The sequence below is a fragment of the Corvus moneduloides genome, chromosome 12 (genome assembly GCF_009650955.1).
Source record: "Corvus moneduloides isolate bCorMon1 chromosome 12, bCorMon1.pri, whole genome shotgun sequence".
Taxonomy (NCBI): domain Eukaryota; kingdom Metazoa; phylum Chordata; class Aves; order Passeriformes; family Corvidae; genus Corvus; species Corvus moneduloides.
In genome coordinates, this window is record NC_045487.1 from 5,139,446 (window position 1) to 5,156,717 (window position 17,272).

Genomic DNA, 17,272 nt, shown 5'->3' on the forward strand with positions numbered 1-17,272 from the left:
GTATTTTTCTTTGTGGAGTTGTAAGAACTCCTCCACTCCATCATCAAATCATTGTTAAATCAGTAATTTGTAGTCTAGAATTAAGAATAATGGCTTTTAAAAGATTTTAACTGAATTTATTCATCATGAGGTCTTTCCATTTCTTCACTGAATGTGTAAAATCATTCAAAAATAATTTAGAGCGATTACTTCCAGTGACAGGCCAATGTGTGTTCTCCTAGGCCGAGAGTGAGTATGTGAAGATAAATCTACTTTAATATCCTGCTGAGATCATTGGTGCCGTTGGAAAAGAGCTGTAGGTACAAAGTTTTGTAACAGGAGTGGTAACACACAAACACACGTGTAATGATGATGTAGAATAGTTTTAACACATCCGGCTGGACTAAACTGAAGGTACAGAATTAAATCAGGAATGGTTTTGACCATAAAATTTCAAGTTCAAAATTTGGTCAGGTTTTCAAAACCTCAGAGAAAAATGCTAAAACAGATTCAAAAACTTGGGCTTTAAGATCATGTAGGTGCTTTCGAAAACTAATTGTGGCTCATATTACGAGTGTCTTCAGAACAGTACAGCACTGATCTGGCATTAGTGAGTGCAGTTCAGCAACACGTGTATTTAACTTAGTTAAAATTTCTAGTGCTGCTAAATAATGAGGTATTAAAAGAGAATCTGGGTGTACAGTTCAAGGAACCAAGGGTGGGACTAAGGGTCTAGTGAGGTGGAGGTAACATGTTGCAAGGGTTAGGTCTGGAAATCTGGGATACGGGAGTAGCAAGGAGATAAGACCCTAGCACAGAGTGATGTTTTTAGATGATCACATCTACAATATGTACTGCTCATGTTTAGTAATTCTGCACTGAACAATAACCTGCATTGTTGCGATTTTCTGTGGAACTTATGTTGGGACATATTTTTGAACCCATAGTTTAAACTATGAGTAAACTGGTTTTACACCATAGTCATGGGAACTCTCGGTCTTCAAGCACTTTGTGTAATGAATAAGATATTACGAGAATATTCACAAAGATTTCTTGTGTGCTGTAATATTAACAATTTCCCACATGTGGGATTCATATTTATCCCTCTGTATATTGAAGGATAGCATAAGAAGATGATATCTATTGTGCAGCAAACGCACATAGTCTGATGTAGTATTTGTTAAAATTATTTCCAGAGCATGTGGAATACAAGCCATAAAAAAAATCTCCTAATCTCCTAACATTAATGAAAAAAAGTAGTGTTATTCATTACTCGCTGGGAGAACTTATAAATAAACTCCACATTTAATTCCATAATGGCAGCACATGCAAGTCTGCACCCAGAGGCTGACAGGGGTGTGTGCCAAGGTTGGCCATAGTGTGCCTTGTGCTATGTTTGGAGAGCACGGTGCAAGAAGCCTTGAGCGGCAGACAGGCCCCAAAATTTCCTGTAGACAGGACTAGGCACCAGCACCTGCAGGCTCTGCTTCTCGGGTACATTTTCAAATCCCAGCTTGCCAAAGTATTAATTTCTGATTAAGATAATGTAGTGTACAGCCCTCGAGTTTAATGTGCAGAAGTAATTGTTTCTGCAGCAGACAACTGAATCCCCAGCTCACCGACTGAGTGGGTGTGCAAGGGGGCAAGGTGCATCCGACGTGTGGTTCCATGCTGAGTGAGGGATGAGGTCTGGGCTGGTTAACTTCAAATCCAGACCCTCGTGGTGTTGAATCAGGAGCAGTGTCTGTTCCATGAATGTTCAGCTGTGCTCAAGGATGGAGCTGGTGTGGGAACCGAGCAAGGTACGTGGACGAACGACCCTTGCAAACCAACTGACAGTCAGTTGGTGCTGTGGGTGCAGGAAAGTGAAACGAGTTTTCCCAGTTCCTGAGAGGGCGATACAGGATTTATTCACCTCTCACTTCTTAACACACTCAGCTCCTCTCCAATTTATTGCCCATACTGAGGCCTTATGGGGAAGGGCTGCATTAGCAGAGCTTTACCGGGGCATGGTGGATCAACCCATACCTTTTCAAATAATAGAATTCTGAGAAGTCAGAATGCAGAAGCATAACTGGAGAAAGACTCTACTGCAAAGTGTTATGTTGGGCTTCTCCTCATACAATTTTAGAGTCAGTTTTTATGCCTTTTATGTTACTTGAAGCATGCCCCTCCATGCTTCAGGTAACAGCACATAAACATTCATTTCTTTCTCTGAATTGAGGATGACTGCAAAGGGTCCTGGACTTTTTAAGAAAATCTTTTGGAAGTTTATTGTTGGATGGGATACAGCTCATGAATGACTAACAGATTATGTTGATGTCTGTTGATAATAACTTTTGTAGATCTGTAAATCACTATGACTTTTATAATGCCTCCTACCTCCGTTGTAAATTTGTTCCTGTAGATACTTTACCCTGACTGCATGTTCGAAAGCTGGCGTTGCTTTCAGTGCTGTCATGAAGGAATATAATCCATGCAGTGTGTGCGGGTGCATGTGTGTTTCCATTATATGTACTCTAAAATATCCCACAGATAAAGATTCCCATTAAGTTATGCTTGTCTGTGCCTTATACTGACATTATTCAAACACATCATGAAGTTGGGCTGCAGAAAAAGCCACACAAACCCGACCCTGCTTGTTTTACAGCAGCTTCCGTGGATGCAGGACTTCCATGTAGATGTTCTCAATGAAAGGCTGTGCAAGAATGGGGATTTTTGGTTTGATTGGGCCATTTATATGGGACAGAAGCTATAAGTAATCAAGATCTATGTGAAAGTCAATTTCCACAGCTCATATTGGCGAAGGTCTCTTGTGCTGTTGATGCACATGTTCACAGCTCTGTCACCGCTGAGAAAGTCACACCACCAGTCACACCTCATTCAAATTACACTAGTTGGGAATTTCTTGGTTTTGATGTGGCAGAGGGGAGCATTTTTCCATTAATGATTTGGCATTCTTTGAAGATTAACAACGCAATTACACCACAAAATGGGTTTTCATATGGGAATGTCTGAAGAACAGGAATGGATTGCATTTGCAAGACACGTTTCTGTGCACAGATCTGTTTCTGTGTATTACAAATGTGCTCCCGATGTCAGCAGTTGTGCATAGATGATATCACTGGCTTATGAAAAACAAGGTCTGTTTGGCACAGGTAGATAAATGACCTTGCAAATATAGCAGTGCTGATCCAAGGAGGAGGCTCTGAGCATGCAGTTGTACTCCCTTGCTTAAACAGCTCTTTACCAGGAGAGCAACGTCAGGCATTTTCTGTACTGCTAAGAAATCTTGCCATGGGGAAATCAGACATAGTTCAGATGAGACCAATTACTTCATTGCAGAGATTAATCCTGAGTGCACAAATGGTGGGGAATGGAGGGTGGGATGATGCTTTCTGCTTAAAGTTGAGTGCAACTGACTGTCAGGAATAGAGGAAGGAATGGCAGTTTTGTGGTTTTATTGCAGGGTTTGGGTTGCTGCAATGTGCTGTTTGGGAGTCAAAAGAAGAAAAGGGACTTTGAAGGCTTTTGGGATGCTGTGTGTGTTATAGTGGTTGGCAAGTGAGCTCATTTAGAGAGCAGCAGCATTTTCCTGCTGATTTCCTGATCTGAAGGACACGGAGCACAGTGAAGGCTGTTCAGCTGCCTGCCATCTAATGGCCAGAGCAGAGAGCAAACCAACCTGGCTTCAGCTGGGCGCTCCCTGTCGCTGGGATTCTTGAGCTAAACACACGGAAAATTCAAAGGAAATGCAAGCTTTTGCTCACAGGTTTACGTGTGTTACACTGGGGCTTTTGTTACCATCAAAAAATGGTGTGATTCCACAGGAGAAAACTGCTAAAAACTAAGAAAGAAATCCTACCTTTGCCTGCAATATATTTTTATAAGCATTGTATATCTGACAGCAAGTATCAGTCTGTACATGAATAAAAATGCACAATTTGAGATATTTTTAATTTTCCTTTATTTACTTATTGAGCAATAATTCTATAATTCTGTTCTTTTTTCTTTTCTCATGTTCTCCATTCCACTGACACTTCCCCCTCTCCTTCCCCCCCCCCCCATTCTTTTATTATAATGAGCAATATATAAGATCTCTCACTGCTGGGGAGTGTTAACACACCGATGCCTCTTCCTCCCGGGCAGACCACGGTGGCACCTGCAATAACTGACACCAGCTCCCCAGCATGGAGAAAGTGCTCGAGGTAAATCTCTGCTGGAATAACAAAGAAGAGATGGGGAGATGTTCCACTTTAATATCCGCTCCATCTTTCTTATCTATATTAGAAACGTCTGTCAATAAGGGTGTCTGAGTAGAGCTGAAATTATGAAGGACCTTCTAGATTCCTTTATCTCCTGGAGCAACATTAATACTTATAAGTATTAAAAGATGCTGGGTGAAGGAAAGACCATCATTTGTTTGAGCTGGTGTGCTTGTTTAGGAAATATGCCTTCTAATTTCTTAATGTTATTTGAAATGTCTTCCTCTGCTCTAAGAAAACATCCACTTTTGTTGTTCTTTGTGAAACAGAAGCTGAAAATTGCAAGCTTACTCACAAAAGCCCTGATTTGAATATGCTAATGTTAATTTAAGCATTCAGTTGTCAAATTTTCATATAAGGATATTTTTTGTAGTGTGCACATTTAATATTTGTATGTCCATTATTCCCCGTGCTTATCTGATCCACAGGCAGTGAGTAAATATTGTCTTTGAGTTTGATCTATAGAAGTCAGAAAGGACACTGTAAAATGGAACTCTTTCTAAATATGGATCTCCTTTTTCGTCTTTCTCTGGAAATTCCAGGAAACTACTTCCATACACAAGGGTCCTGCAAATTTTTGAGGGGAATTTGCCACTTTCAATCGAAGTACCACAAATCACAGCAATTTCTAACACGGAATCTGGCAGAAGTAATGATGTGTGTGAATAAATTCCTCTCCCCTTGTAGCTCTGCTTGTTTTGAATGCAAATGGTGCAAGTAAACATTACCTCCTTCAGCAGGAAAAGGTGATCAGTGGAACATTTAAAAATAAATTTCTGAGTAATAAAACTGTGACAATAGGAAAAAAATCATGCCTTATCTTACAGAACATCAGCAGGGGAGGGAAACTGGGTGAAAAGCTTAACTAGAAGTTGCTGAAAACAAGATCTGATGTCTTTAAAATGCACTTTCTGATGTTCTAACCCAAAGCAGAAGGTGAAATGTGCTGAGACACTGTGGGTGTGAGGTACACGGAAACCTGTTAAACATCCCCATTTCACAAAGAGAAATCTGTCCATTAGCTGCCTACCATAGTGCTGACTTCACTGAGGCTGCAATGTATGAGATTTTGCAAATCATGAGTATATCAGTGCTGCTTAGTCTTTTCAGCAGTCCAGTGGCTTCACAGCTGCCCTTTTTAAAACCCACAGCCTTTTTCATGTCCTATCTCTGAAATGAACCTACAGCTAAGCGGGAATTTCTTGTATTACTGCATCAGCATGGGCACCTCTGCAACAAATTAGGGAAACTCCTACTGCAGGTAGGCAAGGGAGAGTTACAGAGCTCTTATTAATGGATTGCAGTCAGGTGAATAAGTAGAAATTGTCTGTAGTTGCTTTGTTTCCCTCAAGGAAAGGAGTAAAACTGCTTGCAAAAAGACACTGATATTGTGTGGGTACTAAATTTTCCTGACTATAACTTCTCCTGTTTTGTGGTTTGCTGAACCATGAGCATTTCTTTTATTTCTCAAAGTCTTCCAAAGTGGAACACACAAGGGGAAAGTAAATCATGTATGAATGCAGAATAATTTCATTTAAGTCTGTGAAGTTATTCTGCTGAAACACTGGCAAAAGGGAGAAAACTGGCCCTGCAGACTGTCAGCCCCTAAGGCCAAGGATGGTTTTGTCATGTGGGATGGACTATGGCAAGGATATTGGGAATGCTCCTGGAATGCTACACCGGGAAAATCCCCTTAGAATATTCTACAATTAACAAAAATCTGGAATTGTAAAGATGGTGCATTAGTTTGTCTCTTTTTCCCTCTGGATTATTGTTTAGCTATAAAGTCCTTTAAACAAAGTAAAATAAAGCAAAAAAAAAAATCTTTGCTTAACCAGGAGCAATTTTCCCTTTTCCATCTAGCTCCATTCTTTCACTTACTTAGAGACAAGAGCATTTCCAGTTTCTTCTTCACAATCCTGACATATGTCATGGCAATCCTGAAGTTGGCTAATATTCAGCTGTGGACTTACAGCTGTGGGATTTTTTCCAGAGAAAAATAATTCTCCTGATGGGCACTGTCACTTATAAATCACTCATTGGCATATTAGAAGGAAACGTGCAGCTTTGCTCACCTGAAAGTAAAAATTCCTTACAGAAATGGTACAGCTTTGTTACTAATTTATATGTCCCACCATTATTTATTATCTCTATTTGACTTTACTGCTCTGGGGTTCAGCCTGAACCAGACAGTGAGATACTTCAAGTCACATACAGCTCAGAAGTCCTCATTCAGAGGTGACCATGAGATTTCCACCTGATTTTAGCAGAAGAATGTGTTTCAGTACTTAGTTCAGCAGCAAGGGTTGCATGGTAGGAACTGTGGTTTAATGTGGAAGAAGCAGAAATTGCTCCTGGGACCAGAATCTGAGGTAGCCTCAAGCAAAATTAGCAACAAGTTTGACAAACAGATGGGTTTATCCAACAAATACATGTTCCCCTTGGGACAAAGGGCAAGAGGAGGAAGGAATCATTTAATGGATCTTAAGAGTTTTCCTCCCATGTTTGAAAAGTCACTTTACATTGTTTAGTGGTGCTAATGCATGCATCCTTTGTCCTTCTTTGCAGTCATCTTCATTGATTGAACTGTGGAGTTTGTGTATATATATATATATATATAAAATAAATACCAAAGAAAGCTGGACCTTTCTTTCTGTGATGTCTGAGATGCTTCAGTACAACATTCTTCTCTGCATTCCTATAGTGCTTTGAAAATGCGAAGAGCCATTGAGTGCTATTTTTTTTTTAAATTATGAATCATATTATAGTAAACTTTCTTAGCCTGGACTGCTGGTTTCCTACTTTGCTGCTTGCAGTCATGGCCTTTGTACAATCCTTAGTAAACCTATTGCCAGCTGGTAACTCATGTTGACTGCCCATCTGCACCAAGTGGTCCAGTGCAGTTGCTGTCTTGCAGAGTATCTCTTAAAACAAGGAAGTGAAAGGATGTCAGGACTTCTTCCTGAACCAGCTGGCTTTGACTCAAGGTCTTTCCTGCATTATTTTAATTGCTGTAGATAGAAGGAATTTCACTGAAATCAATGGTGCAGATGACTGCAGGGCAACTGAGCACAAGGGTGCTCAGGTCAAAGGCAGGCATACAATTTTGGAAAAGAAGGAGAATAGTCCTTACCACAGCATCATCCAAAACAAGATGCAGCGCTGAGAGCTGCAGCTGTCTGAAGCAGGACGTGGGCAGGTACAACCCACACCCTCTTGTTCATTCACTTTGGAGAATTTTGACTTTAATCAGTGTTGCTCTTAAAAATAGTGTATCCTGGTCAATGTAACTGTAGAAAATCCTTCAGAAATAAATTCTGAATACTTTCTTTATTATTTAAGGATAATTTGCAGAGATGGCGAAAATTGTGTGTGTTTGGACTGGCTGATTTTCTGCTTGGTTGCATCCTGAAGGAGAATTAACCTTTTTCTCTCAAATTGTCTGCAAAAATCAAGGAATCATCAGATCTCCCTGAGGCCTTTACTTTCCTGCTAGTTGCTGCTATTTTTTATAGGGGTCTGTTTCTAGTCCTACTGTTTCCCCAAAGACGAATGTCCTGAAATTCAGAGAGTTTCAAATCAGTGCCATGATCTGAACAAATATATGATGTATCTCTGCTGTTAGGCTTAATTAACTCAGGACATTCTAAGCTTTCTCTCCAAGCATCAGTCTTCCTTTCTCCCATGGATACTGTGAAGTCCTGCCGTGAACCTTGTTGTTATGACCTAAATTTTCTACAAACTGAGAGATTTAATTTGTTCAGGTGCCAGGCAAAAGGAACACAAACTTGGAATTCTCCTGGCTATTCTAATTTAGCTGCCAGAGATTTGGAAAAAAGAATCAATAGGGGAATTATCTTACCGTCTCTAGATTGTAAGTTAAAAATTAAAGCATTATTAAAAGGATGACATGAGTCTATTTGGCAAAACTGGCTTTTTCTGTGGGTCTGCCCTAGAACTTGTGTCTTGCTGAGTTGAGATAGTGGAGCTGGGATTGACTGCTCTTAGAGAAACCCTCTGGTTTTCAAAGTCCTGCTGTCACTGTTTATTTCCAAAACAAACTGATTAACTCTTGAAAATAACATTAATTCCTAGCTGCATTTTCAGATTATTTTTGATATTTTATCAATCTACTCTTTTTAGGTTCATTATTATCAACACTTACCTTCAGGTAGTTTCTTCAGAGAAGCCAGTGATATCCAACAAACCTCTCAGGAAGTTAACAGTAATTATATAGACATGCCTTATATACATATATGCAACTATATATGCCCACCATGCATGTAATACTGATGTCTACAAAACCTTGTGTCATCAGTAAATCTGAGGAACTTCTCACTGGAGTTGTGTTGGCAAGTACAATTAATATATGACAAAGTACAGAGACTGATGGATGATTCATTCATTGGCAGTAGGGGAATTTCATACTTAACATCTTAATGAATACTGTCCACTTGAGTCCATTTTGACTTAATATTTTAATACTACCTTTCTCACCATTACATTCTCTTCTAAGAATTCTGTCGCAAGAGTGCCCTTACCAGACCTGAAAAAATGCAAATATAGAGACAAAAATATAAATTCATGCACATCTGCTCAAGTGACAAATAATTAGCAGTTCATTATCTGACCAATGCTTTATCACTTGCAAAGTTTGTGAATCACTCTAATTGTATTCCATTGTTATATTCAATGAAATAATGTACAAACTTAAGACCCACAGATCTACATAAATCTTGAAAGTATATCTGGAAAAGACACCATTTGATACTTCCATATACATCGTGTAAAGTGGATTAAATGATAACTGTATGTCTAAAAACCCAAACAACTTCAGATAAAGCCAAGTGCAGTGAATGTGCATTAATTGAAATATTGAAAAGTATTTAACTGGCAGATGAGGAAAATACAGAAAGAACAACTGCCTTGACTGAATCAGCTGTTGTCCAACAAGGGACCATGCATTTTGAAAAATATGTTAAGGAAAATCCAAGAGGCTTTATTTCTAAAGCTCCCCATGAACTTTCTGTTTTAATTTATTTTGAGGACTCCAAATTCATGACAGTGACATTATTTATTCCTTGGCAGGTTGCCCTACTGGCATGTTCCAGCTCAATCCAGGCACTGCTGTTCAATGAACAACAGCCATTCCTGCCATTCTCAACATTCCCTTGATAAAATGTTCATCTATGAAAATAATCTCTTTCATGCTACTTTTTTCCTCAATGTCCCCCCACTTAATTGCTAACTATTAAAGTCTCTGCTGGTTCACATAAATGACAGCTTAAATGACTTGGTGTAACACTTTCATGGGGTTCAAATAACTTACAGATTTATTTTCCTGTATTTTGTCCGGACAATTCCATTCCTTTTCTGGGGGTCACCTTTGTTCAGATCAATGTGCTGACTAAGGGTTTCCACTGGGACTATTAGAGACTGGACTATTGTTACTTCCATTTTCCACTGAAAGACCTAAATGAGAAGTTTACACATGTTCAGCCTGCTTTTGCTAACAGAGAATAGGAACAAATTACCAGGGAATGAAATGGACTATTTCAATTTCTGCTCCCTAGTGAAGATGTTGCCAAAATTGTATAATGCTGCAGTGCTTTCAAGGAAACCCGATTATAGCCGGCCCTGCAAGAGGAGCTGGCAGCAGCACAGCTGAGCCCGTGTGTTTGCAGAGCCTTTGTTGCTGCACACATCATTATAAAGGGGCCAAACTTTGCCCTCTTATCTGCATCTACACGTCTCATAGGAACGGGGAAAGAAACTCATTTGTGAGCAGTGTTTGACCCTTGGAGAACTACACACATCTGCTTCGGGCCATTTTTCCACACAAAGACCACTTTTCAGTAAGATGATTTAACATGTGTTTAATTTTAATGATCTGGCTAAAGAGTCTTTTTGAGGGCTTTATCAAGCTACAGCAATCATCAGTTGTTTAATAAATATTGGATTTAAGTCTGTAGAGGGAACAAACACATGTATCAGAAAGACAAAAATGAGAGGACATTGCCAGATACCAAGCCTTTCTCTTTGCAAGGCACTACTGTGTTCTTGGGGCTGAAGGACATTTTTCAGTGATTCTGGAAATTGCAACAGCAATATTATTTTTGACAACAGAAAAGTGTAACAGGGGCTGCAATTCTGGCAGTTTTCTGAACTTACACAGTGAAACCTCCACTGAATTGAATGCTGCTAGAAAAAAACACAGAAACAAAATCATTAGCCCCAAGTATACATTAAAAATAGTTGAAATTCAGCAGCAGTTTTGGGTATGTGCTGAAATGAAAAATCTGGGCTTTGAGTTGGTAGGCGTTTGATGTGCCAGGATATTAACAGGATAAATAAATGCATCATAATGCAGGTTGAATTTTTAAAATAATCACAATAGAAGCAGAGAAGATAACAAATAAACCTTATTTTTTTAAAACGTTGCCACATGCTGATCTATTGGTTCATTACAAACAATTCAATATGGCTGTTTCACAGTGCACAATTAAAAATCCCTCTAGTGGTAAGGAAATTCTTCTGGCACAGCCGTGTCTGCAGTAAGTGCCACTCATACTATCCTGTTGATTTACATATCCTTACAATTCTGAATAGTCCAGCCCAGCTGGATTGCTGGGCTCAATTTCCATCACACTGGACCTCTGTGGCTTTGGGTTCCTCTCACTCTGGTGCTGAATCTTCTGTGGTCCCCACTGCCTGCACTGGGCCTGGGATTTGTGTGCCAGCCTTTGATATATCAATGCTCAGGAACTTGCAGTTCCCAGGAACAGGACCAGCTCTCCCAGCTTGTCCAGTGAAATACAGCTTTTCCAAACTACTCAGCTAAGTCAGAGCAAACACTCAGATTTAAAAAAAATACCACCAGGCTTTGATACTCCCCTTTGTGTAAGTTTTGAGTGATACATAACATGGTCCTAATAGGAAATTGCTGACTCCATCTCCACCGAGACTTTCAGTGATTTATCAGTTTCATAACCCCAGCCACAATTCATATGATGTACAGGATTCAGCAGATTCATTTTTGCCTTCATCCTCATAGCTGCCTCACATGTTTGGTGTTCTCCTTCCTACACATGGTAAAAAAACTCTTCTTGCAAACAACTGAAGGCAGTCTGAAGCTTTAAAGTAATTGATAAAATTTATATATAATCTACATAACCAGAGAAGATTTGTAGTACAATTATGACTGGATATTTTTTTTCAAGCACAGATCCGGGCTCAGATCCAACTCCCTCCACTTTGACATTGTTTCTGCGCATCATCAGGTGCAAAGCTCAATGTCCAGTCCATCATTACTGACATGAATGTCACTTGTGTTCTTTGGTTTGTGTAACTGTGGTTGCTCTGGTTTATAGGGGCACATTCAGACGTGTGTATACACTTCCCAGGAGGTTTGATTTTTCCTCAGACAAATGTAAGATTTGTAAAGGGGATTATTTAATTCAAGAATAGCTTGATTATCCATTAAAGAGAGTTCTAAGCATTTTGCTTTTCTACTGCTCTTCTAAATATCAAGATACACAAACAATATTTGAATATATGCATTACGATTTTCTCTAACACAAACTGATACTACCAAAGCAAGGAGCTCTAAATTAGAAACATTTCAGTCATGACAGTTACACTTTATGTGAAATTACTTAAGGCTGTGTTTGATGTTAGATATCAACAGGTAATATTGGCTCAACAAGTAGAACCACATCACTGTTTCTAAAGATATCACCATAATAGGACTATCCACGTGTTCTGACAAACAGGAAACATGCCTTAGCTGAAAAAAGATATAAAAATGTTTAGTTAAAATATTTTATTTTATTTCCTGATCAATAATCTTTATTCATCCCCACTCGAACTTTTAATTTGTTTATAAAACCTAAACAAAAGCAATGGCATATCTACAAATATATATATACATATATCTCAAACATTTAGAAAATGGAACCACTTCATATAAAACCTGAGACTACAGAAAAAAATATCTCTATAAAGCTTAACTATACCATATTTAAACTCTTTTAGTAAGAAGCAGATTTGCTTTTTAAGCAGCTATAATGATATTTAAACAAGATGAAAAAAAGTCACAAGAGAAGCACCTGGAAGCCAGCGCTTGATACAATAAAAAACTTTTGACATCTGCAGACACTTCGGCAGGTGCAGAGAACTTCTTTCAGATCACTAACTAGTTTATTCAAAATGGAGAACCCCATTTAGACACTAAAAAAGCAGAAAAGATTTGAATAGACTTCTACTATGAATAAATTCTAAGCATGCCAGATTTCGCCTACTAATTCTAAAAGCCTGGGGAAGTTTTGGAAACAATTCAGTTGGAAGCTATTTCACGTTGTCTATTTTAAATGAAACATTTTGTGAAAGTATCCAGTGAATTTAGTAGGGCCATATCTGCTTTGGAGAGTTAAGAAGCTGCACTCCTGTATTGTCATTTTTATCCAAAAGCCACTTAATTTAAATCACAGGTGGTTCATTTGCCACCTCCTAGTAAGTAAAATACAATCGAGCCTTTGAACAACTGATCTCCCTTTAGCAAAAAGGCTTCACATTTTACACCACTTATATTCAGGTCAGTGTGCTTTAATCGTTGCTAGTCAAAAAGTCACCTCTAAAAATAAGTGAAGGGCAAATGCAAAATGAGAATCAAGTCATTTAAATGAATGAGCAAAAAATATGATTTAAAAAAATGCATTAGCTTTATACTCCAAAGTAGAAACTAAACTAAAAAAACTAATCTTAATTTCAGCTGATGACTAATGTTAATGTTTAAGGACAATGCCAGACTTCATCACACACACACTGGTTTCATAGCAACATGATAGATAATTCCAGGGAGGTATCACACAGTGCACCACCTCTGCTCTGGCATCAAGACTTTGGGAGATGACGAGATCTCCAAATTTTCCTTTTCATTTTATTTGCCTTCTGTATCCCAATTTGCTGGTGCAGACTTTGAGTTCTCAACCCAAACCAGTCATTTCCACTTTGCCTGATTCACCTTGTACTGGTCACCGGCCACAGCTTCACCACAGTTCATCCTCCCTTGTTATCTATTTTAGAGACACAACTAAAAAGTTAACATTTATTTGTATTTAACAGGAATGAAAACCAGGTTGTTTTAAGGAAAGCAACCCTGCTTGTTTTCAGGAAAGTAATTACAGTTACTCTGCAGTGATAATACTGCACATCTGTGACCCAATCCCATCCACGACTAGGAAACCATGAGAGCACACCAAGTAAAAATAATGATAATAAAAAAAAAGTTTTTCGCATCTGTTTGGAGCTAAAATGGATTTGCACATTTCACTACTTGAGATGTATATTTGTCTAGTTTTCCTTTGTGGGAACCCATGGAAAACAGAACATTATTCAGATCTAGACTTGTTTGATTGTCTCCAGGCTTGAATACTATAAACTCTCTATTGTTAAAATCCAGACACATGGTGAATATATGATTTTATTTTCATATACTTATTTTCAAAATGCATTTTCTGTGGTATTATTGAAGAATAAAAGAAACTCTAAAGGACATACAATTCTACTGTTATTGAAACAGAAATATTGACTGGAGTAACCATAATGTCATGTTTCTTTGATGTGATCCTAAGACAGGTTAGATCATTCTGAGGATCAGTACCTTTCACTGTGCTCCTTGTTTTCATGGGGAGCTGATGAAGAACATTTGAATACTGAACTGTTGTAGACTTATCAAGAGTTGTACTTATTAAAATGCCTGTAAATAAATAATTTTCTAATAATCATTCAGTTAAGCTGAATATTCTTCATATGCAGCAGATCCTAAGTGGAAAATCAATGCTTTGTTCTTTTCTGTTGTATTGATTTCAGGTATCTATATGTTTAAAATTATAATTTACATGAATCAGTGGCAATTAAACATTGAATGCCTTAATGAAACTTCTGAAATATCCTAATCGCTGTTTCAGGCTCTTCAATCCTATGAAATTCCATTGTGCAGTACTTAGCCAGTTGTCTTGGTTTGAGACAAATTAGGAGGAAACGTCCTGAGATGAACATGTCCTCTAATGGAAGGCAGGTTTTGGCAGCCCCTCCCCCATAGGTTCGAAAAGAATTTCTTGGAGGAAAGTGAAAAGAAAGCTGTTTATTTAACAAGCAGGGTGCACGCAGGCACAAAAAGGAAAAAAAATTAATAATATATAATAAACCTTCTCGCTGCAGAGAAAGATGGTGGATTTTATGGAGTCCTGCTCGGCTTCTCCCGAGGCCCTGTGGAGGCACGGCGCCCCAAGGCCTCCCCTCCGGGCCACGGCGTAGGACTGCTGGCGATGTTCTGGTGTTTCAGACCGTAGCAAAGCTGGACAGTTCCAGAAGAAGAAGAAGAAGAAGAAGAAGAAGAAGAAGAAGAAGAAGAAGAAGAAGAAGAAGAAGAAAAGGAAGTCACAGTCCCAGGAAAAATGTCTTGCCTCTGCTAACAGGCTAGCTAAAAGCCCGGCTGACACTCCCTCGGCTCTGCAGCGGTGAGAATGCGCGGACGTATGTGTATCCTTGAACACAAACCGCGCTGAAGATTTTGCCTGGCTTCTCTTCCCCCTCTTCTGGACCCAGCTTAAAGCTGTGGGACCCATTTCTGGGCAATAAGCAAACAATAGGGAAATACAGTATTATCATAAAATCACCCCAAGACACCAGTTGTGGTGCTTCACCAGTTTAAACACCATCACTGAGTTTGTAGCCTGGCTGCAAGAATCGAACTCACACTTTCACTGTAGCATTTGGCACATGCAGGGATAGAAATTACACATTCCCAGGAAATACCAAGAGCAATCAAAGAGCAGACGTGGTGTGTTTGCACTTGGCAAGGAAAACCACCCTTGGAACAATCCCTTCCAATCAGTGGCCAAATATTGACAATTGGTGGTACACAGTGTATTGATCCCAGCTATTAAAACATGACCACATAAGTCAAGATTAATTCTTGATAATTTAATGAATCATTGTTTATCAATGATTTGTTGAATCATGCTTTTTATATTAATAGGCTACTGGGTGAAACGAAAACCAGGGTTCACAGTAATCTTACAAGTGTAAAACTGTTTAGCATTAATAAGCTTGTTTCACTAATAAAAAATTTATTTGACCTAGTAAGAAAGACAATAGATTACAAGCTGGCAAGGCAATTTTCTCTTTGCATACACCTGTATTGTGTCTTCCAGATGGACAGGACAGGAATACAAAAATAGAATAACACGATTTAAGTTGAAGGGTCTGATTATGAAAAGAGAACCAACATGCAAAAATGGGGAATGCCAGGTAAAGAATTAGAGGCAAAGGAGTAAAAGAAATGAAAGAACCACCTCAGATATTGGACTATTCAATAACTTTCCTAGTAATTTGAATTACGTAAAATCTGTGTCATCACTTGAAAAATTGTGTAGTGTGGGGAAGTGTACAGAATGACCCACTACATCCTTTGTGTCTAATGTTTATTACACAGAGATTGAAACTGATGTTTTATGGAAACAAACAGGTGTTCCCAAGCACTGCATTAGCATAAGAATATCTATATAATCACAGCATTAAACAGTGAGTCACTTAAAAGCAGGGACGAATTAGTGTCAAGTTTATATGACCTTGTGTCTAAATGATTGCTTCAACAAATACAGCACTTTCAATGGAAATGGTAAATGTTAAATGATCCTCCAATGTCTAATAATTACATGAAAATGAGTTGACACTAGTGACATCCTTAGATTAAAGCTGAGTTATGCTTACTTTAGGACAAATTCTCTTTGCCTTTGCCACCCAAATTAGAGAAAGGCAAATAAATCCTTCATTAGAAATGCTGTGTTGTGATCTTTCTCAACTGTGAGAGATAGCAGCAGTTTATGAGATTTTCCGAATAAACAAGGTACCCTGAGCAGAGTGTTTCAATGAACAAATCAACTTTGAGCATTAAAGCAAACAACAGGCAATGTTTCTATCAGGAATCTTTCATTTGCTTGTTCACCTGCACAGTATTACACCTACACTATTACAAAAAATCTCAGTAAGAGACAGCTGTTTATGTTAGAGAAGAACAGAGGGCTTCATCTATTCAGGGAACCTAAACAGCATAAGAAACCTTGCTTCTGCAGCACTGGTTTGACTGTTTTTCTGTGATTAATTTGTACACTTGTTTGAAATGTTTCATACAGAAATTACACTAAATTTTCTCCAGAAAGACTTGAAGTAATTGGCTTGACTGGTGCTACTTATGGATATTTTGAGATCTAACAAAAACTTTTGACTACACACTTTGAGGTTTTGTTTGTGGAATCCAGCTCTTTGGTACCTTGAATGCAACCTCACAGCTATAGACTCCCTTGTATTCACATCTGGCATCTGGTGTTGAAACATTTCTAAATGATCAACTAAACCCAAAACTCCTGCACTAATCTTGTCCATTGGTGTCACTTGGGTCACATGTTCTACAGTTTTGAGGATGAGGAAGTCTGAACAGGACATGGGGGCACTCGATACCTTGCTGTGAACAGCCTAATGTGAGGAAAAGTGGAATGTTTTTCCTACTATGCAATTCAAAATTGAGACAGAAAGAATCCAAACCAGCTTTTGTAAGCAGCACATTGTTGTCTTATCTCTGCACAGCTGTTCCTGAGCTTTCCCTCTGTACAATAGCATGGTCCCAGGTAAAGATGGACTGCAGCTCTACACCTGAGTGGGAAGGCACACATGACCAATATTGTGCCAAGAAGGAAACAGTTCTGAGTAACAGAAGAAAATAGGGTTATTTTTTTTGTTAGATTACAGTGGTTGTTTTGCCTTGAGAAATGTATCAGTCTGCAAGCTCAAAAAAGATCATTTGTATTATCTAAGTGCTGGGTTTTGTTCACTTCTCATCTGCAGCTTATTCCAAGTGTTCATTGGATCAAGACATTCTATTTATTGCAACAGAATACAGAAATGGCTGAAACTGTGCTTGTTCTGAAACCAGACTGCATTTCAGCTTAGTGAACAGCTATATCTCG